We start from the raw sequence: 26725 nt of genomic DNA, 5'->3' as shown, positions 1-26725 counted from the left end.
TTACAATTAAATATAATAAACAAAATTTTATTCTTGTCGACTGGAGTGCTGGTATGTATTGTTCCTGCTGCCAGTGAAGAGTTTGTTGGTGTCGGTGCCTACCGATGGTTTACCAGATGAATGCTAGGTGGTTTCCTAAAGGTTGCCGGTAGGTTGCCATCAATGACAACACCATAATTTCTCACTAGAGTGTATAATGCCAATACAGACTCTCATCACTAAAAGGGAAGAATCACCTATAATAATGGTACACAGAAAATTACAAGCCTTACAGACTGAGATCATAGAACTGAAAAACAAGGATAAATCCCCAAAACAATATTCTCTGGAGACAATATGCCCATTTTTATATGACAAAAACCTATACATGCCTCCATTTCCTTCACGGGTTGAGATCCCAAAATTTGACAAATATGATGGTAACTAAGATCCCCAAGACCATATCAAAGAATTTTGTACTTTATGTATGGAGTTCATGCAAGACCAAACGTATCTCATGCGACTTTTCTCAAGAAGTTTGGGAGGGAAAGCTATGGAATGGTTCTCAAGTCTACCTAAAGGAATAAAAACTTTTGAAGAATTAATCCAACTCTTTCTACAACAATACTCCTATAACATTCGACACCCCGTTACTATGATCGAGCTTTGCAATACCAAACAGAAAACATGGGAGCCTTTTCTCACTTTCCTCCAATGTTGGAGAAAGATGTTCTCTAGATATTCACGGCCTATTCCAGATTGTGAGAAAATGGATATATTCGTCAACAATCTAATCCTTGAATTGAAATATATACAAGTGCACCCATCATTTAACAAAATGGTAGATAATTCTATCCGAATGGAAGATGTGCTTATAAAGAAAGGAGATATTTCACCTTGGAAAGAAACACAACCAGGATCTAGCTCTAAAGAGAAGAACAAGTATTGGAAGTATGGCAAAGACAACAACAAGAACATTGTTAATGATGGAGTGGTAGACACAGTTAAAACCAACTCAAAGCCCAGGATATTTAACTTGGGTAGTGGCACACAAGCACTCAAAGCAGCTGAAACCGCAACATAAAATCCTCCGAAGAAAGTAAAAGAGTGGTTTAAAGAGAAACCTTGGCTTTCGAAACCTAGATGCGAATTCACTCCTCTGAAAGAATCATACGACTCCGCTTTCAAAACTTTGTTGGAAAACAACCTGATAATGTTACCAGATAATTCTAGGCCATATGATCTGGAAGTCAAACCAAAATGGTGGAGAGAAAATGAATACTATGACTACCATCAGAATAAAGGTCATAACACAAACAACTGCATGAAACTCAAGCATGAGATTCAAGATCTCATAGACGTTGGTAAAATTGTTGTCAAGAATCACCCAACAAATGCTAATCACAAAGTATTTAAAGATCCTTTACCTGTTTACGAACAAGGTGATTCCTCAAAAACAAAATGAGGTGCCAAAGTAAATTCTACTTATACCAGCAATGACAACGTCATCAACATGATTGAGTCTTCCCAATCTGAATATTGTAATGTGATTATAATCAAAGACAAACAAAATGAATCATGATATGTAAAGGCTATGACCCATTCTCAAAAGAAAGTCACTGTCCAAGGAGCTAGTTCTTCAACTCCTGCTCAAACAACATCAAACCTACCAACCTCGTTAAACAAACAAAAAGAATCAACATTTGATAAATTTAAATAGCTAACCTCATCATCATCATCTAGATATAGCATTGTTGAACAACTGAAGAGGACAAATGATTAAATTTCCATCTTTGAATTGCTCAAAATCTCTTCTGCTCACAAAGAGATGCTAGATAAAGTGTTGCTCACAACTAATGTTCCAAAAGATTTAGATATTGATCAGTTTCAATCTATGGTGGGTCATCTGACTTCACCTCACCATCTGACCTTCTTTGAAGAAGATGAATACTCGCTAAATCATCCACATAACCAGCCATTTCATATTGAAGCCATGATCCATAAACACAGAGTTTAATGTGTTTTGATAGATGGAGGCGTGGGGTTGAATATCTGTACTTACAGTCTGCTTACAAAATTAGGATTTTTTGAAAATGTCATTGATCCAGCCAAGAAAATAACAATTAAAGCCTATGATGAAGAAGAAAGGACCTCTAAAGGTGTGGCATCATTACCAATCTGGGTGGGACCTGTAGAATGAGATGTCATTTTCCAAGTACTTGATGTTTTGTTGTCATACAATATCTTACTGGGTAGGTCATGGATTCATGAAATGAAGGCAATTCCATCTACATACCATCAATGCTTAAAATTTCCTTATAACGGAGTTGAAGTCAATATTCATGTTGATACAAATCTCCCTTGTAATGCATTGACAAAAGGTGTTGATACCTTTGTGCCTCATAATAGAGAAGCCTCTACAAATGAAAATCCAGAAGCTCTGATGAAGGACTTAGAAAAAAAATTGAAGATTACAAATATTGGCATGGATGGCTACAAGATAGAACTAGTACTTTCATTAGTCTCTCTCCCTCCATCACCGAAATAGTTGGGCAAACCATCAAAGGCTATGAGAACACATACTTTAACTCTGAATATAATATATGATGGTCTTTGTGTACAATCTTCTACTTCCCTAGTAGATTAAATAGAAGAGGATGATGTTCTTAAGTGGCTTTTCAAGGAAGATAGTCAAAACAAGGAAGTACGACATTGTGAGATTTCCCCAACCCCATATGGTCCCGGCTACCAAATGATCAAATGCATGGGATATTTAGGTACTAGACCCTTGGGAAAGCATCAAGAGGGTATTATTGAGCCAATTCAGCTACAAACAAAGTCTACAAATGATAAGGTTGGACTGGGGTACAATCTAAAAAAGACATCAGACCAAAAACATGCTTCTATGTCTAAGTGGAAGAAACAGATATCACCTTCAACATCACAGGAAGTCGATGCTCAACAAACTCGAGCAGAGTGTGGAAAAGAAAAAGAGGAACTACCTGTAGACACCTAAAAATGGTCAACGCTTGCGGAATCATACTTTAACATTTGCGCATTGCCTTATTTTAGGGTTTTTGCGTCGCATTAACATTTCTCCTATGATTCGCACTTGGTCTTTATCATTTGCGAGCATCAAGTCCTTCTTCTGCATTCTTCATTTATCTCGCTCTCAAATTTGGTCGACAACAAATATCATGATTTTGGTCAATCTTATCCTGTCGCATCTATATGCATATTCATTTGTCATCATTTTGGACATCGTCAATCCTAATTAGGGTTTTGTCCTCTTATAAATCTTGTCATCATGCGATCGATTTGTCATCGATTCTTGTCTTTTGATCAATTTGTCATTAATCTTGTCATCTTGTGATCTATTTTGTCATGGATCCTTGTCTTCTTGTCAATTTTGTCATTTTGCGATCGATTTGTCATCGATCGTTGTCTTTCTCAAATTGGATCGATTTGTCATTGTTCCTCATCAATTGGCACATTTATCAATCAAATCACTTATCAGCATTGGTCTTTTATCAAGTCAGAATCATGATCAAATCGAATCGATATCAATAATCCTTTGTCAGGACCTAATTGTCATTCTTGCGTTTTCTAAATCATCTTCTAGGATTTTATGATTTATTCATTTAATCTTGTTGTCATTTCTCCCTCTAGGTTAAATAATTTATTTATTTATCCTAAGTCTTCTTGTCACAATTAAATGTTTAATTTAATTGGCTAACTAATTATTCCTCTTTTTGTGAATTAATTAATAAATGACAAATTATTAATTGATTTGCCTAATTTCTCCTAATTCTTAATTTCCTAATCTTTCATCAATTTCTAAATTCCCTCTTTGTGAATTAATTAATAAATGAAAATTTATTAATTAATTCACTAAATTCCTAATTTCCTCATTTTTTTCTAATTCCTAATTTCCTCATTTTTCTAATTTCTTAATTCCTATTTTCCCAATTTTCTAATTTTCCTAATTTCTAATTCAATTTCCTCCTATTTTTCTCCTAATTTCATGGGAATGACATTTCAATTTGTCATAATTTGTCATAATTGACAATCAATCAATTTTGACATAGAAAGTTGTCATAATTTTGTCATGAATTATCAATCAATCAATTTTGCATAGAAAGTGCATAATTTGTCATAATTTGTCATAATTGACATTTTTGATTTACAATTTCCATTTGAATTGAATCATGCTAATTTGATCATCTCTCCAATTTGTCTATAAATTGGATAAATTTCTTCAATCTCAGCTAATAATAATCACTTGTTTGAATCACTTTGACGAATCAATCACGCTTCAAGTATTCTTGTGCTACTATCTTGTCTACTTGCTTTCATCTCATGTGTGTGCACTTGTAGGTGAGATCCACAAACAAAAGCTATTTGAAGAAGAAAGAAGGACAATGGAGCCACATGAACGAGATATTCAGATCTGCATTTGGTTTGCTTAGTTTTTAATCTTGAATGTTTTGCTTTCATGTCTCTATTGGATGTAATTAGGATTGATCATTGCATTTGTGCTTTTGTGATTGAGCTAATGACTAATACTACTTGCTTTGATGATTTCTGATTTCCTAGCTACATTAATTGGTGAACCCAATGTGAACTAACCACTTAACCATGCTTTTGAGTGCCTTTGAGTTGATTTGTAAGTTAAAAACCCAAGAAACAGGGTAATGCAGGGCTTTCTGGGGACTTCTGTGCCTGTGTGAGACAATCTGCACCTGTGTTATACATTATGCACCTATGTCAAAGACATTCTGCACCTATGTCAAGCATTTTGTGCCTGTGTCAGACATTCTGCACCTATGTAGGACCAGAAATAGAGGTAAAAGACAGTGTTTTTCACTTGCAAATTGTTTTCTTTTGCATTCTATTTTTGCTTTTTTTGGTTTTGTTGGTACTGATTCTCTGTGTAGAACCTTGGTATACGCATGGCAAAGACAACAAATGAAACTACTAACATGTTTTTGTGCAGGTTCGATAGTCAAAGACTAAACATATCAAACTTCTGACTTGGGTTTTGCAGGTTGCCTTGGACTACAACTAAACTTTGTGTTTGCAATTAATGTTTAAGCACCTAGTATGATTTCTAAATAGGATGGAATGAATATATGTTTGCTTTGATTGTTGAGTTTGACATTGAAGTAGGAGAGTATGCTCTCATCCTTCTTAGGGTGATCAGAAATCCAGATCTTTGATACCATGCTCATGTTTTTTATTGTGTGTCACCTTTAGAGGGCCTGCCTTCCCGACCATTTGCTTTTGCAAGCAAGTGACAATCATGAGAAGGGAATGACCCAAAGTGAGTACGGCTAGAGTACCTTGGCATTCTAACTCACTATAAACAAATACCAAATGGGCGAAAGCTTTGAAGGAAGGGTTACGTGGGAATTGTAGTTACTTGGGAAGTGATGACCCTTGAACTCTTTCTCATATCAACATCTAAGTAGGGCCTCAAGGTCTAAATCGTGCTTGCGTGACTACATTTGTTTGGTATCTTGGTGGGCTTAATGTCTCAATCATACTTGCGTGACACCAAGGAGTAACACTTAACAGAAATCCTTACTAAACACCTTGTATTTAGAGGCCAAAAATACTTCTAGTTGCTTGAGAAAGACAAGTTCAGATACTTGGAAGAGATACTAAGTTCGCCATGGGGAGATTTCCATGGGGACTGATGTTTGGCTGCCCTGAGAAGTGAATGTCGTGGAGGGGAGCCCGTGGGGTCAAGCATCTATGTATTCTCCTTGAATCCCATAACAAGTCTACCTCTCAAGTACCTAATGTCCTTGCCTACCATAAGAAATGTGTGAATGAGCATGATTGTATTGAGTCTAAGTTGAAATATCTTGTCTTCTTTGCTTGTCAAAAGTTGAATTGTATCTCATTTCAAGAACAAGGCAAATTGATTCAAAACAAGGTTAAACACAAGAACATTTCATCCAACAAAGTTCAAAACACCTTCAAACATGGTTGTCAAACATTTTTCAAAATCTTGTCTCAACATTCATGTCACTTAGATTTAGGTTCATCTTAGGTTTGCATTTTGCAAAGTCATTGTCAATTACCAAGGTTAAGTTTCATCTAGGTTATACTCCTTTGCATATCAATAAAAGTCATCCATTTACATGTGTCCTCTTGCATTAGAGTAATACCATTGTCATACATTTACATTTGCATACCCTAGGTCTCTTCATTAAGCTTAGGTCATTATCATATCATATTAGGGTAATTTGCATATTAATTGTCCCTTTGCATATGTTTCAAACTAGGTTTTGTCATACTTGAGTAATCCAAATCTTTGATAAACCCTAAGTCATTGTTAGGAAGTCTAGACCTTATCAAACCTTTTGTCCTTTTGTCATCAATGTCATTTTGTCAAACCTAGCTTAGTATCCAAGCATATAGGGGAGACATTGTCATCTTGTCCTTTTGTCACTTGGTCCTTTTGTCCTTTGAGGTCTAGACATCATTCCAATTTCCTAAGGGTCTCATTTTTTAGAATTGCATTCATAAGTTTGTCAAAATCTTGAAAAAAAAACCAAAAACATAGGTTGCATTCTTGCCATATATTGCATTTTCATCTATTTAGGTTGCATTTAGTTGCATATCATACATCATCCTTTTAAAATCAAAAATTCCAAAAATATTGCATTTGCATAGTGACATGTCTATTGAAACAAGGTTCCAAGCACCAATGATGCAACAAAGTTTGACATATCAACCGACAATGCAATCACAATTATATCCAACCCAGCAACAAGGCAATATCAATCAAACTTTTTATGATGAAACAAGTCTCCAAATACAAAAACTAGAGGAGAAGCTAGCTCAAGAAGAGGAGATATTGGAACAAAGAGTGAAAAACATTGAGAAGAATAGATCACAAATGTCCAAAATGTTTCAAAAATTTCCAGGTCGAAATCCAAAAATTGAGCCAATTGATGTAAGATCTCTTCTTGAACGATCAGACATACTAGCTCTCCTCTCACAAATAGAGATGATGAAACAATTTCAAGAAAAGAGACAACATCAATTTCAACATTATGTGCCTCCACAACAAGAACAAGAATGTGTTTACTATCAATCAGATTTTCAACCATCACAACCAATTGTTCAACAGCTCCAACATTTCCAATAGACACAACCAATGGTCCAACATATACAACCAACACAATCAATGGTCCAATTTCAACAATATGTCCAACCAACTATACAATGTCAACAAATAGTTCAACCAATGGTGGAATATCAACAAGCTCAATCAACATATCAATGTCAACAACCACAACCAAACATTCAAAAACAAAGGTTGCAGCACACACCAACCCAAGTTTCAAACATGTTAGAACAATTGAACCAAGTCCAATATCAAAACATGACATCAAACCAACTCCTTTCCTAACAAGTTCAAATTCCAGATACAACTATGTCAAAACCTCGAAAGAAAGGTGGCTTTATTGCAAGGTTCTTAAGGAACCTACCAAGTGAGTTCTTTGAGGAAGATCAAGATAATACAACTATGTCTAGCAATGCCTCATCCCCCCATAAACAAATTGACTCTCCAGTGGCATCTATCCCTACACCTTTAGAAGTTTCCCAAGAACCTTCCATATTGTCCTCATCAAATAATACATCCAAGGATGCAATTAGCCAAGGGCTATCTATAGGTGATTGCCAAGATAATCTAATTCATGATGCACATCCTTGTCATGTTTTAGAAATACAAGACCCAATGCCACCATGCACTTTATTGCCATTACCTGTTTTAGAGGACCCCATTCTAAGTCCTTCTTCCTCATGTTCAAGCATTGATTCCTTGCTAGAATCCATCACAAATGTTCAAAGTGCATTTCCTTCATGCCAAAACATTGATTCCCTGTCAGAATCCCCCATGCATATCCAAAGTCCAACCTCATGTCAAGAGGATAATTTAGAGCATGAAGAAATGTGTCTTAAAATAGATCAAGATCAAGATCTTGAAACCTTATCATCCCATCCAATTGTTGACCAGGACCCCATGTTCCTAGACACTCACGATGATTCCCCTATTCTTGTCCATCCTATCCAAAGTCCTATTGACACTCCATTCCTTGAGCAAGATCAAGATATCCCAGTTCATCCAATCCCAAACGATCCCCTTCCATTCCATGAACACAATGTCCTTTCAAATCCCATTGACATTCCACTTCCTGAGAAAGATCAAGATATTCCTTCCATCCTTTCCAATGATCCCATTAAAAGTCAAGAGAAAAGCACCTTTAAAGAGGATTCTAATGATCTGCCTCCTTGTCAAGATCAAATTATTCTTTTAAATCCTCCACAAGATCCTCTTGTTCCTCCATCTCCTTATCTTAATGCTCCATATACCCTCCAAGATCGCATTTCTTTTGATGATCCCATTATTTCTCCCATTCCATCTCTTGAAGAGCCTGTCATTGAACCATGTCCACTACATAATCCTAGTCCCCCACATGATCCTAATCTCCCTCATGATTCTTATGTGTCAGTGCAAGATGTTCATGAACCCTCAACATGCATAATGGGCTCTTCCACTTTGGTGAAATCCAATCCACTTCAAGATCTCATTATTTCTCTCATATCATATCCACCTCATAATGGAGTCGCGTCTTCTTCCCAAAGAAAAGAGTATCCTACAAGTCAAGATATTCATAAAGGCAAAGTGTTGGATTTTGCCAAGATCAAGGGCACAATGAAAAGCATAAAAGAGACAATAGAATGACAAGAACAAACTGTATTCTCATCAATATAAAAATGATCAACTCGATTAACCAATACAATGAATAGAGGCCTGCTTATATAGGCAAAGCCATATGGATGTATGAGCACACAAATATGACATGTGGCTCAATGAGAAACAAGGGTAGGTAAGAAATACTAAGGGTAGGTAGGAGAAATAATATAATATTCCACAAGAGGTGGATGACCCACCGAATGTGGAGTATAACAGTAAAATAAGACCACAAAAGGTGGAATTTCTCCTACAAGCTCTATCCCTAAGTGCACACTTCCCTAAGTGTCTCAATTCCAAATTACGATGAGATGCATTATCCTAAGTTAACTTAAGTAAGTGTAATAATATCCAAAATGAATATTTATTTACACCAACACAAAGGAGTAGACCTTCATGAGAAAGAACCCCTTCATGCGAAAGAAAATGTTAAGGGTCATGTCTACACAACTCACTCTCAAGACGTTGGTATCCCTCCATCAAAATCAAAACATACACCTTCCCCATCATACTTTCCATCCATCTTAGGTCCTTATATCCCTTCTTCCTCTATGCAAGGTCAACAAAGGCACACATCCTTGAGTAAATTTCATCAATCCAAAAAAACTCCATTTCATTCATATCCATCCATGCATTCCTTTCCCCCTCCAAGAAATTTGGATGCCAAGTATAAATGTCATAAGTCTAGCAATCCACATGTATTCAAGGATCAACATGTCCAATATAATCGACATGTCAAAACAAAGAACAATATGATCTATAAAGAAAAAAATATATCCAAAAGGCCACAAAGTCCCACTGAGCAAAATAAAGCAAAGTCAAAATATATATGGGTTCCTAAATCCCTTGTGCAAGCAATGCACTCCAAGGAACCACAAAAGCATGAAAAATCAAAAACCATGTGGATCCCTAAGAAGCTCCTTGAAGCACAAAAAGAAACATCCAACTTGGCATCCAAAGTTGCTATTCCTCCATCCAATTCTTCCAGGTCTATTTCTCCATCACCTTCTTCATCCATTTTGGGCCCTTATGTCCCAAAATCCCAAGCTATTCCTCTATCCAAATCTCACAATCTGAGATCCATTTTTCCTCCACTAGTCCATCACCCCTCAAGGTGTGTGCCAATGTTGATCTTGCCATCATTTCCATCCACTGAAGCCCAGTTCTTCCAATACCCTATCCATTATCCAATGCATATTTTCCATCCTTCGATCCCTTTGATCCAATCCTTTGCATAAATCCTTGCCTTAGTTTCATCTTATTTTCTATGTCCTTATCCTACCAACGTCTCTGAGCATACTTTTTAAAGGTCATGGTCCATTTTTTTTTCAAGGCTACTATCCAAACAAAAAAGATGTTTGAGTCCTTCTTCCATCCCCTATCATGTGTCCATCTTCTATTGAAAAAGTCAAAATATCAAAAAAAAAAAAAAGTGAAAAAAAAGAAAAAGAAAAAAAAGTACAGCAAAAATAATTCGTCCACTAGTGAAAACCTGGCAAACAGGCGCCTTGGGCAAGTACCATGATGAAAACCTAGCAAACAGGCATCATGCATAATCTATGAACTTCTTGCATACCGTACTTGGGGGCAGGTTTCCTCCTTCATATCTTATTGCCCTTCACTATCCTATTGAACCCCTGTCATTACCCTTCATATCCTATTGTCCCTCATGTCCATTTCCTCTTTCCACCTTTGATCTTGACAAGGCTGAGGATCTTCATGAGCATCACGCATCTTGTTTGCATCTTTTAGTCCATCATAGCTTTTGGTCATTTATCCATTTGCTTATTATAAATTTTCATCCATATTCCCTGTCTTATTACAACTTTCTGCCACTATCCCGTATCCTACCCCGACCTTCAATCCATGTCCCTTATCCATTCTTGGCCTTGCTTATCCTATCCATATCTTATCACTATCCATACACTCTTTTCCATTCCTTGATCTTGATCTGACATAAGGATGCAAAATTTAAACCTCTTGACATGTCCCTTATGCCATGTTCTTGCTTTACATTGTCATATCTAGTCTCTTGTCCCATCACGCAATAGCCCTTGAAAATTGCATCCATATTGTCTCCATAATAGGGAAGGCCTTTTTCTTCCCTCTATCCACCAACATTTCAGAAAGCCTATTTATTCACCTATCATATTCCTTTACTTGCTAGACACTGGGGGCAAAATCCAAAAAAATTGAAAAATGTCATGAAATAATCATAAAAATTGAAAAATGTCCTGAAACAATCCAAAAAACTGAAAAATGTCCTAAAATAATCCAAAAAACTGAAAAATGTCCTGAAATAATCCAAAAAAATTGAAAAATGTCCTGAAATAATTCAAAAAAAAATTGAAAAATGTCCTGAAAAAAATCTCTAAAAATCAAATAATGTCCTGAAAAAATCCCTAAAAAGTCAAATAAAGTCCTGAAAAAATGAACAAAAAAATTTCAAAACATCAAAATCCAAAAACAATTCCTTTGGCATTTTGCATTTTGTCAATAAATATCCCCTTTGTGCATAGACAGATCTCTAAGCATACATCCAATGACAATTGATCAAACATTTGTGTAGATAACAAACAGATAACATGTTACAACATTGTGCTTTAATGAAATCACGCATTAACATATGAACTTTTTCAATCAAACCATACATTCAAACTGATCACAATTGTCTTCTCAATCGAACGTCAGCATCAATATGATTTGTCCTTGTCACTACTATCATGGGTATTATACAGGGTGTGGTATACTCGAAACTAGATTGTGTCCTGTCTTAGACGGGGTACCGCATGTCCTGAAACCAGACATCATGATCGTCCTATCAGCACTTTCAACTTTTGACAATGAAGATAAAGATGTTTGTTTGATTTGTTGGAATTTGTGCATCTTATCTTTTTACTGATTTATCTTTGGCTTCGGTCATGTTCCTATGTTGCTCGATGATGTCACTGAGTGATTTAGAGTGACCAAGATGGTTCATGGTCCTTTTCTTTTTGGTTGTGATTGCTATTTGTCTATGATGTGTCTATCTTTTGCAAAAAGGGTTGCATTTCAGCTCTGGCCTTCAATGCCATGATGCTACGCATCCATTTTGCTACATTAAAATAAAGGTTCTCACCTACAAAGTGCATTACTGAAAGAAAGTTTTTCTTCATCTCTAACTATCCTCTGTTTCTTCTTACTAACATTTCTTCCGTCCGTTCGGATAGTCAGTTCGGTCTAGTGCTCTGATCTCCAAAAACATATGCTGCATCCTGCATCCATTTGGTTAGTACATTTGCATTATATCAAGTATCACATCAAGCATTTTATCCATTTCATATTATAAATGCATCAACAAAACACATAAAACATACATCCATACATGTTCCACAATGGTACATAAACAGTGCATAAGCCATCCATACATGGAAAATAACATAAGTCATCACACATTACATCCCATCATATCGATGCATATCATATCATATGTCACAATAATGTCGGAGTACAAAATTGGACTGTTTGTCCTAAGTATGGCCCGCAGGCTGACTACAAAATGTCAAACTACATAATGTCCACTATCTGTCATACAGAGCATGTGCCTCTGTCATTGGGTGCTCCCTCTATCCTCCTCATCCTTGCCATGTCTCATGGATGATGTCCCTCCTGGTCCTGGCTGTGGTGGTCTCATAGGTCCACTCACCCCCATGCTGCTCAATGACCTCCGAGAGCATGCTCTGCTCTCTGTCCTCGATCGTGCCCGATATGATGCTGCTCTCTACTCTGGTGGAACTACACTCTCATATAGTGTCCTCCAATGGCATATCTCCTCTCCGGTCTCTACCAATATCTGTGCCATCTCCCATGCACTGGCATCCCAAATCGACCCAATATACTTAGTGACTCTTTGTTCTTCTTGCTGTGCCTGAGCTATTGCTGTATCTCGAGCCGTTGTAAGCCTGGCCATCTCCGCTCTGAACTACTCATGCTCTCTCTCTAATGTTGCAATATGATCATGTTGACTCGCTATGGTAGCCCTGCACATCTCCATCTCCTCTATCCTAGCTGTCTCCGACTCTATGGGTATATCCTGCAATGCCTCCTGCTCGCCTGAATCTAGCTCATGATCATCATCCCCCTCATTATCTCCATCCTCATCATCCCCCTCATCATCTCCATCCTTGTCATCCCCCTCATCCTCATCCCCACCCTCATCCTCCTCATCCTCATCATCTCCCTCCTCCTCTCCAGCGAGTGGGAAGTCCTCCTATCACCTAGGTACTAGAATATCCGGATATGTCAATGGCACTGGCCGTCATCATGCAAACCATCTCTCATACTCCTCTGTCGTCTCGGTGTCAACTACATCTGATCTCCAATCCCACTGTCTCTGCTGTAGCTGTGTGAAGTTAGTATATGCTATGTGTGGCTGAATCATGCTCCCCCACTGACTCGTCTCTCTGTGAGATCGAGCAAAGTGTGCAGTCCTCCTAGGTACATCCTGCCTCTCTCCAAATTGTCGTCTGACTCTCTTTGGCAGGTACATCTCAATCACTCTCTGGCGATTCAATGGTCGCCCAATCAGGTACCTCTCTTGTCTACAATACGGTAGCTCCTCACTATCATCTGACCATCTAGGGCAATCACGATATGGCCTCCATGTGAACTCTCTCAGTCTGTCTAGCTCATGTCGCCAATACAATATGTATCCAAACAGACCCTATCTCAATGCTCCTCCATAGCAGTACACATATGGTTGATGTGGTACTACCTGTCTCTTTGCAATCGGTCAACATATGGCTATGTGCTCAAATTCCCATACCTACAGCAGTGTGACTCCACAGCTCAAAGTCTGCACTCCCTGATATGCTATCTGATGCAACTGAAAATATAGCATTGCTAGTACACATGGTCCTGATGCATACACCGTACCCTCTGTCACCATCCACTCTAGCACTCTTCCCCATCCAATAGGGAATCCATGTCCTCGTCTATCTCCTGCTAGTAGACATGCTATCACCATGGCTATCACCACATATCGTCGATCATACTCTGATGCCATGGTCTCCTAGCCAATCTCCCTCTCTACAATATCCAGATCATCTGTATCACACTCAAATAATCTACACAACACATCTCTCCTTGTCACTGGTTCATACTCTACCATCTCTCCATGAATCAGAATGTGGAGGATGCGCCATACATCCTCCAGTGTCACTGTCGCCTCTCTAGTTGCTAGATGAAAGGAGGAAGTCTCTGAATGCCATCACTCTGCCAATGCAGTAAGCAGTCCTGTGTTTGCCCTAATCTCGGGCATGAATGTGACATAATATATCCCAAGTCCTGCTAATGTATCTCTGTCTGTGCTCCTGAGTCTATGTCGTAACATGAAGCAGTCTAGTGGGTTCTCTCGCATGATCAATGGATACTGTCGACTCTGCATCACAATTGGGGCATATTTTATCAGTTTTAGGGTTTGCTCCTACGGGTTGCATTTCCTCATGTCATGTCTAAATCAGGGTGTTCTTCATCTATTCTGACCTATCCTACCCTTATCCCCCCTTTTTGGATCATTTGCATGTTGTTTTTGACCTAAATTGAGTTCCCAGGGTACAACTGCACCTGTGTTGTGTATCCTACGCTTGTGTCACATATCCTGTGCCTGTGTCTCCTTACACAAGTGCAGAAGACATCACACAAGCGCAGGATTTGCCCTACACAAGCGCAGAAGTCAGTTTCTACATCCCCTGTGGGCCCCGCAATGTCCCGCAAGCTAGTCAAATTCATAAAATTGAAAACATGGGTTTTTGAGATACATACCACTGCTCCCACGTCGTCCGGTCATCTGTACGTGCATACACATTCTTCGAGGTGATCTGCCATTGGAATGTTCATCATCTCTCTGCAAGTGTCCTTTTCCAGAGCAACAAATTCTCCTCTTTGGCTAGTGCAAATGAGCAATTTTCACTCTCTTTGTCTCATTTATAGTTCTTTGTCAGTGCATAGATGGACGTGCACTCTCTCCCTCTCATGTTGGTTGTGGTCTTTTGCATCTTCAATTGCTTGTCTTTCGTGCATTCGGTCTCCGATTGTCAGTCTATTTACTCCTATCATATTCTATCATTATTATCGATCAATTGGCCTCTTTTCTGCATGTTTCTGGCCAATTCCTCGAGGGGGCATGCATATGTCATTGTCATTGTCTGGGGCATTTTCATTATTGTTCTTTGAAACAACGCTTAAAATCGCATTGTCTCAAAGAGGGGCAAAATGTAGACACCTAAAAATGGTCAACGCTTGCGGAATCGTACTTTAACATTTGCGCATTGCCTTATTTTAGGGTTTTTGCATTGCCTTAACATTTCTTCTATGATTCGCACTTGGTCTTTATCATTTGTGAGCATCAAGTCCTTCTTCTGCATTCTTCATTTATCTCGCTCTCGAATTCGGTCGACAACAAATATCAGTCATGATTTTGGTCAATCTTATCCTGTCGCATCTATATGCGTATTCATTTGTCATCATTTTGGACATCGTCAATCCTAATTAGGGTTTTTTCCTCTTATCAATCTTGTCATCATGCGATCGATTTGTCATCAATTCTTATCTTTTGATCAATTTGTCATTAATCTTGTCGTCTTGTGATCTATTTTGTCATCGATCCTTGTCTTGTCAATTTTGTCATTTTGCGATCGATTTGTCATCGATCATCGTCTTTCTCAAATTGGATCAATTTGTCATTGTTCCTCGTCAATTGGCGCATTTATCAATCAAATCACTTATCAGCATTGGTCTTTTATCAAGTTAGAATCATGATCAAATCGAATCGATATCAATAATCCTTTGTTAGGACCTAATTGTCATTCTTGCATTTTCTAAATCATCTTCTAGGATTTTATGATTTATTCATTTAATCTTGTTGTCATTTCTCCCTCTAGGTTAAATAATTTATTTATTTATCCTAAGTCTTCTTGTCACAATTAAATGTTTAATTTAATTGGCTAACTAATTATTCCTCTTTTTGTGAATTAATTAATAAATGACTAATTATTAATTGATTTGCCTAATTTCTCCTAATTCTTAATTTCCTAATCTTTCATCAATTTCTAAATTCCCTCTTTGTGAATTAATTAATAAATGAAAATTTATTAATTAATTCACTAAATTCCTAATTTCCTCATTTTTCTAATTTCTTAATTCCTATTTTCCCAATTTTCTAATTTTCCTAATTTCTAATTCAATTTCCTCCTATTTTTCTCCTAATTTCATGGGAATGACATTTCAATTTGTCATAATTTGTCATAATTAACAATCAATCAATTTTGACATAGAAAGTTGTCATAATTTTGTCATGAATTATCAATCAATCAATTTTGCATAGAAAGTGCATAATTTGTCATAATTTATCATAATTAACATTTTTGATTTACAATTTCCATTTGAATTGAATCATGCTAATTTGATCATCTCTCCAATTTGTCTATAAATTGGATAAATTTCTTCAATCTTGGCTAATAATAATCACTTGTTTGAATCACTTTGATGAATCAATCACGCTTCGAGTATTCTTGTGCTACTATCTTGTCTACTTGCTTTCATCTCATGTGTGTGCACTTGTAGGTGAGATCCACAAACAAAAGCTATTTGAAGAAGAAAGAAGGACAATGGAGCCACATGAACGAGATATTCAGATCTGCATTTGGTTTGCTTAGTTTTTAATCTTGAATGTTTTGCTTTCATGTCTCTATTGGATGTAATTAGGATTGATCATTGCATTTGTGCTTTTGTGATTGAGCTAATGACTAATGCTACTTGCTTTGATGATTTTCGATTTCCTAGCTACACTACCAATCAAGAGAGAAGAAAAAGTTAGTACTCAAGTTCCAATGGTATCAGCTACAACACTACAGGGAGTTCAAGTTCCAGAAGCTATGAGAGACGAAGTAGAAAGAATCATAGAATTTTTTTGCACCACTGAAAGTTCCAGTCACATACACTGGTAGCAGCAAGTAGATGATTCAGAAACTGACTCAAACAAGTATGAATGGGGTCTAGACCACCTCTCAGATACATCCAGTACAAAAACTCCAGAAGAGTCCAGTGATATCACAGATGACACTCAAGAGCTGATGCACTTAAAGTTAGAAAAGGAGATACAAGAAATCGGACTAAAAAGACAAGTAGACCTTGAACAAAAGCTGAAAGAAGGAAGAATACCAAAAAAAATTTCATCTACTATATACCCCTCTAACAAGACAAAAAAAATCAGGTATGGGACTACACAAGAACAATTGGAAGCTTCTGAAGAAAAACCTATCATTAGTCCAGAGGAAGCTGAATGGAGTAGACGATAGGGACTCACAGAACCATCAAGGTCATGTCCACAGGTATGTCAGATACAAATGATAAATGAGCCAAATCTTGATGGAACTTGCAGCATTAAAGATGTAGGTGTTGATACCATACAAACATTCACTCAATCACTTGAAGAAGACTCAGAAAATTCATCTAATGACTCTGATGACTCTGAAAATAGTCCTATTTATGACAATATCTACTCAACATCAAACTAAATCATCTAATGTAAATAATGAGAATACGTCTACTGATGTTGTTACTGTCGAACCACGATATGAAGTCCATTCTGGCGTAGAGAAGGATGCTACAAGTAGGTTTATTGGATTAGGTCAACTAAAGATTAATGTGCACTTCAATAATCATGTTCTGACTCTTTCTGGTCTCGAGACATTTACGTAAGGTAGTCTTCTAGAACTCGACTTTTTGATTCGCAGTTATAATAACAATACCGTGAACTCCCTCGAACCTATCCGCACTCTATCCTTGGTACATCTTGAATTAATTGACAGTGTTCTACAAGACCAACCCATGAATGTACCTACATTTGCCAATGACTACACGCTATACTATTACCTCAATGCAGTTGAACCCACGAACTCTTCCACCAGCGAACGAAGTGAAAACATAACTGAAATAGATATCAAGTATCTTAGTGGCGAAAACCACATTGTGGTGGTGTTAGAATCTAAAAAAGAGAAAATAAAGGATGTACCTAAGGGTGAAAACCTCTCTGAGGCGCCTGAAGGTGAGATACTTGATATATTGCCAAGTCATTTTCAAGAAAGGTCCTCTATATTGATTAAGCCAACTCAGCCAGTGAACATTGGGATTCATGAGACACCACACATCATTCACTTAGCTCAATCACTATCAACAGAAGAATTGAAAGATTTCACTCATCTCTTTTTCAGAAAAGAAGATCAATTTTGCATGGACGTACTCTGATATGCTAGGCTTGGATCCTAATATTATCATGCACCATCTTTCTATCACACCAGGAGTTAAACCACTCAAGAAAAAACTCTGTAAGATGCACCCTCATGTGGCACTGCTAGTCAAGGCTGAGCTAGAAAAACTTCTAAAAGTTGGATTTATCAGAGGTACAGACTATGCGGAATGGATTTAAAACATAGTACCTATGTCAAAAGTAGACAAATCTATTAGGGTTTGCATAGACTTCAGAGATCTCAACAAAGCTTATCCAAAGGATGACTTTCCATTGCCAAACATTGATATGATAGTCGATTTGACTACTAGGTATGAGATGTACTCACTAATGGATGGATTCTCCAGTTATAATCATATCAAAATAGCTCACGGGGATCAAGAAAAGATAATTTTCACCTGTGCATGGGGAACCTTTTGCTGGAATGTCATGCCATTTGGGCTAAACAACGCAAGAGCAACTTACCAAAGAGCAATAACAACTATCTTTCATGATATGATGCATAAGAATATGGAAGACTGTGTTGATGAAACTTTAGTGAAGACTATGAAGATATCCACGCATATTCAAGAGCTAGGCCCTATACTAGATAGAATGGAAAAATTCAAACTTTGGCTAAATCCAAAAAAGTGTGCATTCGAGGTGACATTAGGGAAATTACTTGGCTACATCATTTAAAAGAAGAGAATCGAGGTTGATCCTGAGAAGGTCCAAGCAATAATGGAAATGCTGCCTCTGAAGAACATCACTCAATGAGAAGTTTACCAGGGCATCTCCAATCAATCAGACACTTTATTTCTCAGCTGGAAGACAAAGCTCAACCTTTCACAAAAGTATTGAGGAAAGGAGTAATATACAACTGGGATCGATAATGTGAACAACACCTTCAGCAAATCAAAGAGTACCTGTCCAATCCACCAATATTGATGCCACCAATTCAGGGTAAACCAATGATCTTATACATATTAGCTAGTGATTCATAATTGGGGGCACTTCTGGCATAGAAGGATGAAAATAAAAAAGAGAGAGCTATATATTACATCAGTAGAACATTGGTGTCTTATGAAATGAACTACACTATAATAGAAAAAGAATGCTTGGCATTAGTCTTTGCATCACAAAAATTGAGACATTACATGTTAGCACATTCCATCAAGCTAGTAGCTAAGATTGATCCACTCAAATATCTTCTCAACAAAGCAACACTTACCAAAAGATTGGCAAAATGGGTCATGGTCCTTACAGAGTTTGATATTGAATATGTGGAATGCAAAGTCATCAAGGGATAGGTAATTGTAGATCAACTTGCTTAAGCTCCACTTGAAGACACTCAACAAATGCATATAGAATTTCTAGATGAATCAATAATGCACCTTACTCAACAATCTTGGAAGATGTTCCTTGATGGGTCTTTCACTCAAAATGGTTTTAGTGCTGATCAAGCTGGCCATTAAATGGAAGCTTTTGGAATTACACATCTATGGAGATTCTTAGCTAATCATTAATCAAATAAATGATACATATCAGACTCAAGATGAGAAAAAGATGCCTTATAAGAGAATGGTGGATGATCTCAAGAAATATTTTACTTTTGTATTATTCTAGCAGATTCCTAGATTAGCTAATAGAGCAACAGATGCTATGGCCACCTTGGCATCCATACCAGAGTTACAAGAGTCTAATTTTCGCTTTGAATTCCTGGTGGAAGAGTTACATTACCCTGTCTATGATGCTCATGAGTCCCAAATAGTCTATTCTATTATTGGACATGACTCATCCTGCTATAGCCACATTTACTCTTATCTGCGTAACCAAATTATTCTAGAAAATCTTACCCATAATGAGAAAAGGAACCTAACTCAAAATGCTTCACGGTACGTCATCATTGCTAACGATTTATTTAGGCGAGGTTTGGATAGTACATTGCTTAGGTGTCTAGAAACTGAAGAGTCTAAACATGCATTATTGGAAGTCCATGAAGGTATTTGTGGCTCTCATTCAAATGGTCTTAGTTTAGCTCAGAAACTACTACGGGCTGGCTACTACTGGCCAGACATGGAGAAGGACGCTATAAATTTTTCTAAAACTTGTGAGAAGTGTTAGCTGCATGGGAATCTCATACATGCTCCATCTAGGGATCTCATGCCCTTCATTACACATTGGCCTTTTCAACAATGGGCCTTTGATCTCATTGGTCAGATATATCCTGCATCATCCAACGGGCACAAGTTTATCATAACTGCCACTGAGTATTTCACTAAGTGGGTAGAAGCAGTTCCCTTCATCAAAGCAACTGGTAAATAAGCAGCTTTGTTCATCCTAAACCATATCATCTGTAGGTATGGGATAAATTCATCCATCGTGACTGACAATGGAGGACAATTCAAGAATAAAGATTTAGATGAGCTCTGTGAGAAATTCAAAATTAAACAACACTGGTCATCCGTATATTTCCCTCAAGGTAATGGACAAGCTGAGGCATCTAACAAAAACCTATTGACTATCTTACACAAAACAATAAACAAATCTGGGAAGGATTGGCATCTGTAGCTCAATCCTGCATTATGGGATTATAGAACAAGTATCAAAACACCTACTAGGGCTACACCTTTTTATTTGGTGTATGGGTCCGAAGCAGTATTACCTATTGAAGTGGAAATACCATCTCTAAGAGTTTCTTTGCAAGGTCTTATTACTGATGAAGACTACAGAATAGCTAGATTGCAAGAGCTCGAATTGGTGGATGAACATTGGCAAGTGGTGTTTGATCATCTGAGAGTGTATCAAAAGAGAATGTCCAGAGGATATAACAAGAAGGTTTGAAAATGAGAACTTCAGGTTGGTGACGTAGTTCTGAGAGAAAATCCTAAAAATCAACAGTTTCGAGACAACAAAGGGAAGTTTGAACCCAAATGGTTGGGTCCCTACATCGTTACTGCAGTCTTTGGCTCTAGTGCCTATCAGCTCTCAACATAGGAAGGAGAACAAATCCATGAACCGATTAACACCATCCATTTGAAAAATTTCTTCACTTATCATTCTCTGCTCCAGCAACCTGTACAGCTGAAAAATGTCCTAAAAAAATCATTTAAAAAAAAAAAAAAATTTAAAAAAAAGCAAAAAGAGAGAAAATGCTCTGGTGAAAACCTGGTAAATAGGCACCTTGGTAAAAAAAAAATGAAAATGAATCTTTGCCAAGCAGGTAAAAACCTGGCAAATAGGCGCCTCTTGTACTCAAGCGCTCCATCTATCAACGCAACGTTGGCATTCCCACTTTCATCCATCTACGATTTCGCTTGTACATATCTTATAGTCTTTTTTGTGACATCTTGGTTTGTTTGAACCCTCATGGCTTGAAACTGATTAATGTCCTAGTCTTAGGTTAATCAACAGAGCACATTACATTTCAAGAAACAATACTTCAACCAAGTCAACTTTACGTCCGTGAAACTTCGTCATCCAATCCAAATCAGTCACTTGTCTCTTGAATACTGAAGAGTTTTATCACTGAGTACACGAGCAAACAACATTAATGAAAACAATCACTAAATAGTTTGAGATATGAATTAAATTTTTCTTTGTGTGTTGTCTTTTATATTGGTTTTCAATTATTATCCCTCTGAGTAACTCGAGGAAGTCTATCTTGACTAAGAGGAGAAAGGATTGGGGGCATAATATTTTCTTTGTTTTCTGCTTGTAGGAATGATTCCGATGATCTGGAAACATCTAATCAGCTGGGTGTCTGTGATAAGAGCCTTCACATTAAGGTGAAATTGCCACACATACCTCGACTCCATTTATATGCATGCTATAGGGAGGTTCACATCATTTCTTTGTCTATTTTGAGGGAATTTCTTTATCGTGCAATTTGGGTCCCTGCAAAATATGTCCAAGGATATGAACGAAAAAAGGGTCATTGCAGACAAGATAATTAATATTGCACATGAAAAGAAAGGAGCTCTAATCTTCCTGCTATTTTTGTTAACGCTCAGTGATGAAACTTAAGCATTTCAAATCTAGTGACTAGGTTTAGGTTGCATCTCATTTTGCATTTCATTCTACATTTTGAGAATTTAGAGTGATTTTGGTATAGTAATAATGATCTCTTTATCTTCTGAATGAGAGTTGGAAGCATCATCATTTCTTAGCTAAGTGGTCTCTTTTTCATCACTTCTCTAATCGAGTACTTGTGTATTGAGATGTTAGCTACATACATAAACATTTTATATAGATTCATACATTCATTTACATTCATCTTATTGCATAGGAAAATGAAAAATTTGCATTCCTAGATACTCATTTTCATCATTTATTTGCATATCAAAAGAAACAAAAAAATAAAAATCCATATGCATTTGCATTACATACATCCATATAGCACAGATATGCATACATATATAATAAAGCATATAGAAGAAAGCATCTCATAATCTATTGACACAAGTACAATGAAGTCAAATCAAGATCTCGTATATATAATCATCAATATCTCGGGGTACAAAATAATGTCAACTGAGATATACAAACTCCCATCGGAGAAAGAATCGTAAGGGCTACAAAAAATGGGTGTGTCTACAAAAAAATCTAAGAGCTACAAAAAAAATATATCTAGCTCTCTCCCTCTCCCTCATTGCTAGGTGGTGGAGGAGCTAGAGCCTGCTGACCCAGATCCTGCCTAGGTGCCCAAGCTCCCTCAGATCGTGCCATGTACTGCGAGTAGCGTACAACCTACTGCACTACTAGAACCCCTACGCTATACGCTGCAACACAGTAGGTTGCCCAACTCATTTGATGGAGTACCTCCTACTGCAAAGTGTCTCACTCTGCCCTCATCTTTGCTAGTTGTCGGTTCCGCCAGCTGAGTTTGTGCCACTGTTGACTGTGACTGTAGACCCGCCAAACGTGCTCTCATCGACTGTACTGTATTAGCTGCTCCATGCTCCCTCGTAAGCTCTCCGCCTCTATCTCCACCTCCGATTCCACCCTGATCATCTCTCCTCCTCTCCTCCACCCTCTATCACCCTAGCTCCACCTAGTCTCACGCCAACAACCCCTAGGGATCCACCCTCTCCTCTCTGATGCTACCTACCACCAACTAGCACCCTGCTACTGCTAGTGCCAAGATTGCCACCTGTCCACCTCAGAGCCTCGACTCTTTGTCCCTATCCTTATGTCTGCATGGGGGCATCATCCTCAACCTCCTCTATCAAAGGTTCCTACTCTGCTGGATTAGTAAATCTTGGGAAAGGGTGTTGCTGGAACCAATCCTTGTACTGGGGCAATACCCCTGCATCTACAATATCATCCTTGTAATCCCATCTCATCCACTGTAACCAAATTAGCTCCTGCATGCCTAGGGCGTATGATAGCCTTGGCACCCATCCCCACTTCTCCTCATCTGCATAACATGCGTATGCAGTAAACTCATGCAAGATCCCCTAAGGTCTACCATACTGCCTCATCACTCGAGTAACAACAAATCGCTTGACCACTAGCATTGATCTGCCTATGAGAGGATGAGTCATGAATAGGTCCCTATGAATAGCTCTCCAATCATCCCAAGGCTCCAGACCCCTGTACGGTCTCCATATCACGACTATCAAGTCATCCAGCTGCCGTCTCCAATAATCTATCTTGCCCAGATGGGGTTGCGTAATGTATCCACAATATATGTAAACAATAGGTTGTTGTGGATTCTGGCATCATCCACAATCGGTCTGCATACTGGGAGGTGCTCCCAAGCCCATATCTATAAAATCAAAACTCCTATAGTGATACTCTTCCCCTCCCTATATACAATCTCATGCATCTCACGATACATGTGTGCCAATATAAATGAACCCCAGCCTAATCTCTGGGGGTGCTCCACAAGTCTCTCCAACATCCTACCCCATCCATATAAAAACCCCTATTGTTCCCTGTCCAGCATAAGAAAGAAGCCAATGAAACCTACCAAGACACAAGCTAGTGGAAAGTCCTCACTGTACCTAGTCATCATCACGTCCCAAGTGATAGAACATGTCTGAATGTCTGCATCCCTAAATACCTGTCTCACAGCTAGTAGCCCAGGACGTTGTGCTGCATCATAATCTACCTTATCCCCAGCAAAAGGGATACAGAGAATCCTGTATATGTCCTCGAGAGTGATCATCATCTCCCCAACTGGTCAATGAAATGTGTTATGCTCTAAATGAAACCTCTCGACTAATGCAGTGAGCATACCGTGATTCACACGGATATTAAGCAACTCGAGAAGATGATTCAATCCACACAAATCTATATCTGCCTGGTCAACATCAGATAATTGATGAACTAATGTCATGGTCGGTGGATATACACATCTGAACAACACATGGGGCAATCAAACCTGCAAAAATCAAACAACGACACATCAAGAAACATTTCAAATTAGCCTATAAGAGAAAAAAAACATCATGCAAATCCAACTACATCAACTTGAAAATCAAAATTTCAAGTTTGCACCTTCAAAAATGCTTACTGTTTTTCAAACGACAAAACATGACAGAGGCAGCAAATCGTATGAGTCAAGAGTAGGCCTAGGATGACAAAAGACTCTGATATGACACAAGACTAGTTGCAGTACGACAAAATGGGCTCTTTTGAAGGTTCTCGTATGACAGAAGGGTAGGTTCGGGATGACAAAACTAGTAGACTTAAATGATAAATCAAACTTAATTAGTTTTTTGTATGAGACAGGATCCTGTCTCGCACGAAAAAATGATAACGCTCAACTTCTACATGCCCAAAAAATGAAAATTCAACAAAAAAATACACAATTGAAATGATTAAAAGGTTTAAGTTCGATCACTTACCGTTGGCTCATAGTTCCGCAATCGATTATGTCATCTCTGGTGCGCGAATCGATTCTCTTGTGTGGGAACCACCATTTTTCTTCACAGAAGGCTTTTTGAATTTTCAAACTTGGGAGGTTAAAATGAATTGAAAATGACACTTTTACCCCATATATAGCCAAAACCCTAATTTTTCAACTTGCTCCGATCGACATGAAAATTGTACCCTTAGCTAATTTGCCTATCCCGATTCCATTTTCAAGATCGAAATTGAAATCTGAGAACATTCTCATAGTCAATTTCAATACAATTTGGACCACTTAGCGCTTTTCATTAAAAGCTCACTCTTTCTCCAATTTGAGCTTATTTTTTGATGAATCAACGTTGAATCTCAATTTTATTCTACAAATCAATTTTGTGCTCAATTTCTCATCAATCATCGCTAAATCTTCACATATTCCTCTGACTCAATTTTTGTGCTCAAGTCATTATCATCGTCAAAAATTGCCTATAATCATCATGTACCCTCGTTATCTTTCGATTTCACTCCCGAGGGGGCATACTCATGACCTCATGACCTCACATCTTCGAAGTCAAGAAAATTATTCATTTTTTTCATCAAAAGTCGAGCAAAAATCTTTTTCAACTAAAGAAAATCAAATCCTTATCACTAGGGGCATATCAGTTTCATCGCCATATCAAGCTGATATTTGTCTTCATCTGAATCAGTCTCTTAATGTTAATCAGTTTCATCGCTTTTCATCAAGCTGATTATTAGTTTAAACTCAATCAAAAGTTTAAAGAGTATCTTTGATCACACGCTCAATGTAAGCAAGTGTTCAGTTTCATCGCATCAAATCAAGCTAGATAGTTTATCTTCACTCATCATGTCTTGATCCATCAAGTTCAAGATCGATTTTATCTTCGCTCACTATGTCTAGTTCAATCAAGTTCTAGATCAGTGATCCACTTCTTGATCAATCAAGTTCAAGTTCGGTATCTTTGCTCTCTATCGTTCCTAGTTCAGTCAAGTTCGGGATAGGTTTCACTTTAATCAACTCTATTCAACTTCATTGCTTCAAATCAAGCTAAACACCTCGCTCTTCATCTGGTTCATGATCAATCAAGTTCAAAACTGGTATCTTCTAGGCATCAACTATTCTTTTAACCAACGTGTTGCTTGCACATTAATTCAAAGAGGGGCAAATGTAATACCCTAAAAATGGTCATCTAAACCATGGGCCCCTAATCTCGACAACATCACCAAGGTCCTAACCAAAGGCAATTAAATCAATCTTGAGCATATAATTAATTCTTCAATTATCAAATATTACATGGCAAGTGAATAATTCTATATTAATTAAATATTTATTTAATTAATTAGAAATCATTTTGATCAATAATCCTATTTAATTTATTAAATATCCTAGCATATTTAATTAATTAATAAATTTTCCATTTAATCATAAAAAAGGAATTAATTTATTACAAAAGAGGAATTAATCACAACGCAAGAGTTAAATTGAAAATAAAATAAAAGAATTGAATTGAGAGAAATCAAACTTGAGATATTCTTCTAAATTGAGAACTTTAAATCAGAAAAACAATTAAAATGAATTATAAATCATTCTCTAAAATTGGAACTCAAAGCTTTTGAGAAAAGAAGTTCAGTTGCATTGAAAAGACTCTTTTCTTGAATAAATCAAAGAATTACCTATTTTTATCACAAGTGTATGGAATTAATTAATTCCTATCACCAATGCAACTGGAACTTCTAATCTGAATGCATTTCAATTAAACTATAATTGGAATTTATCTCAAGGTTATCTGAATTTGATTTCTCAATTATTTCAATTAATCCTAAATTGTTCTTTT

The sequence above is a fragment of the Cryptomeria japonica genome, chromosome 1 (genome assembly GCF_030272615.1).
Source record: "Cryptomeria japonica chromosome 1, Sugi_1.0, whole genome shotgun sequence".
Taxonomy (NCBI): Eukaryota; Viridiplantae; Streptophyta; class Pinopsida; order Cupressales; family Cupressaceae; genus Cryptomeria; species Cryptomeria japonica.
This window is presented reverse-complemented; position numbering follows the sequence as displayed.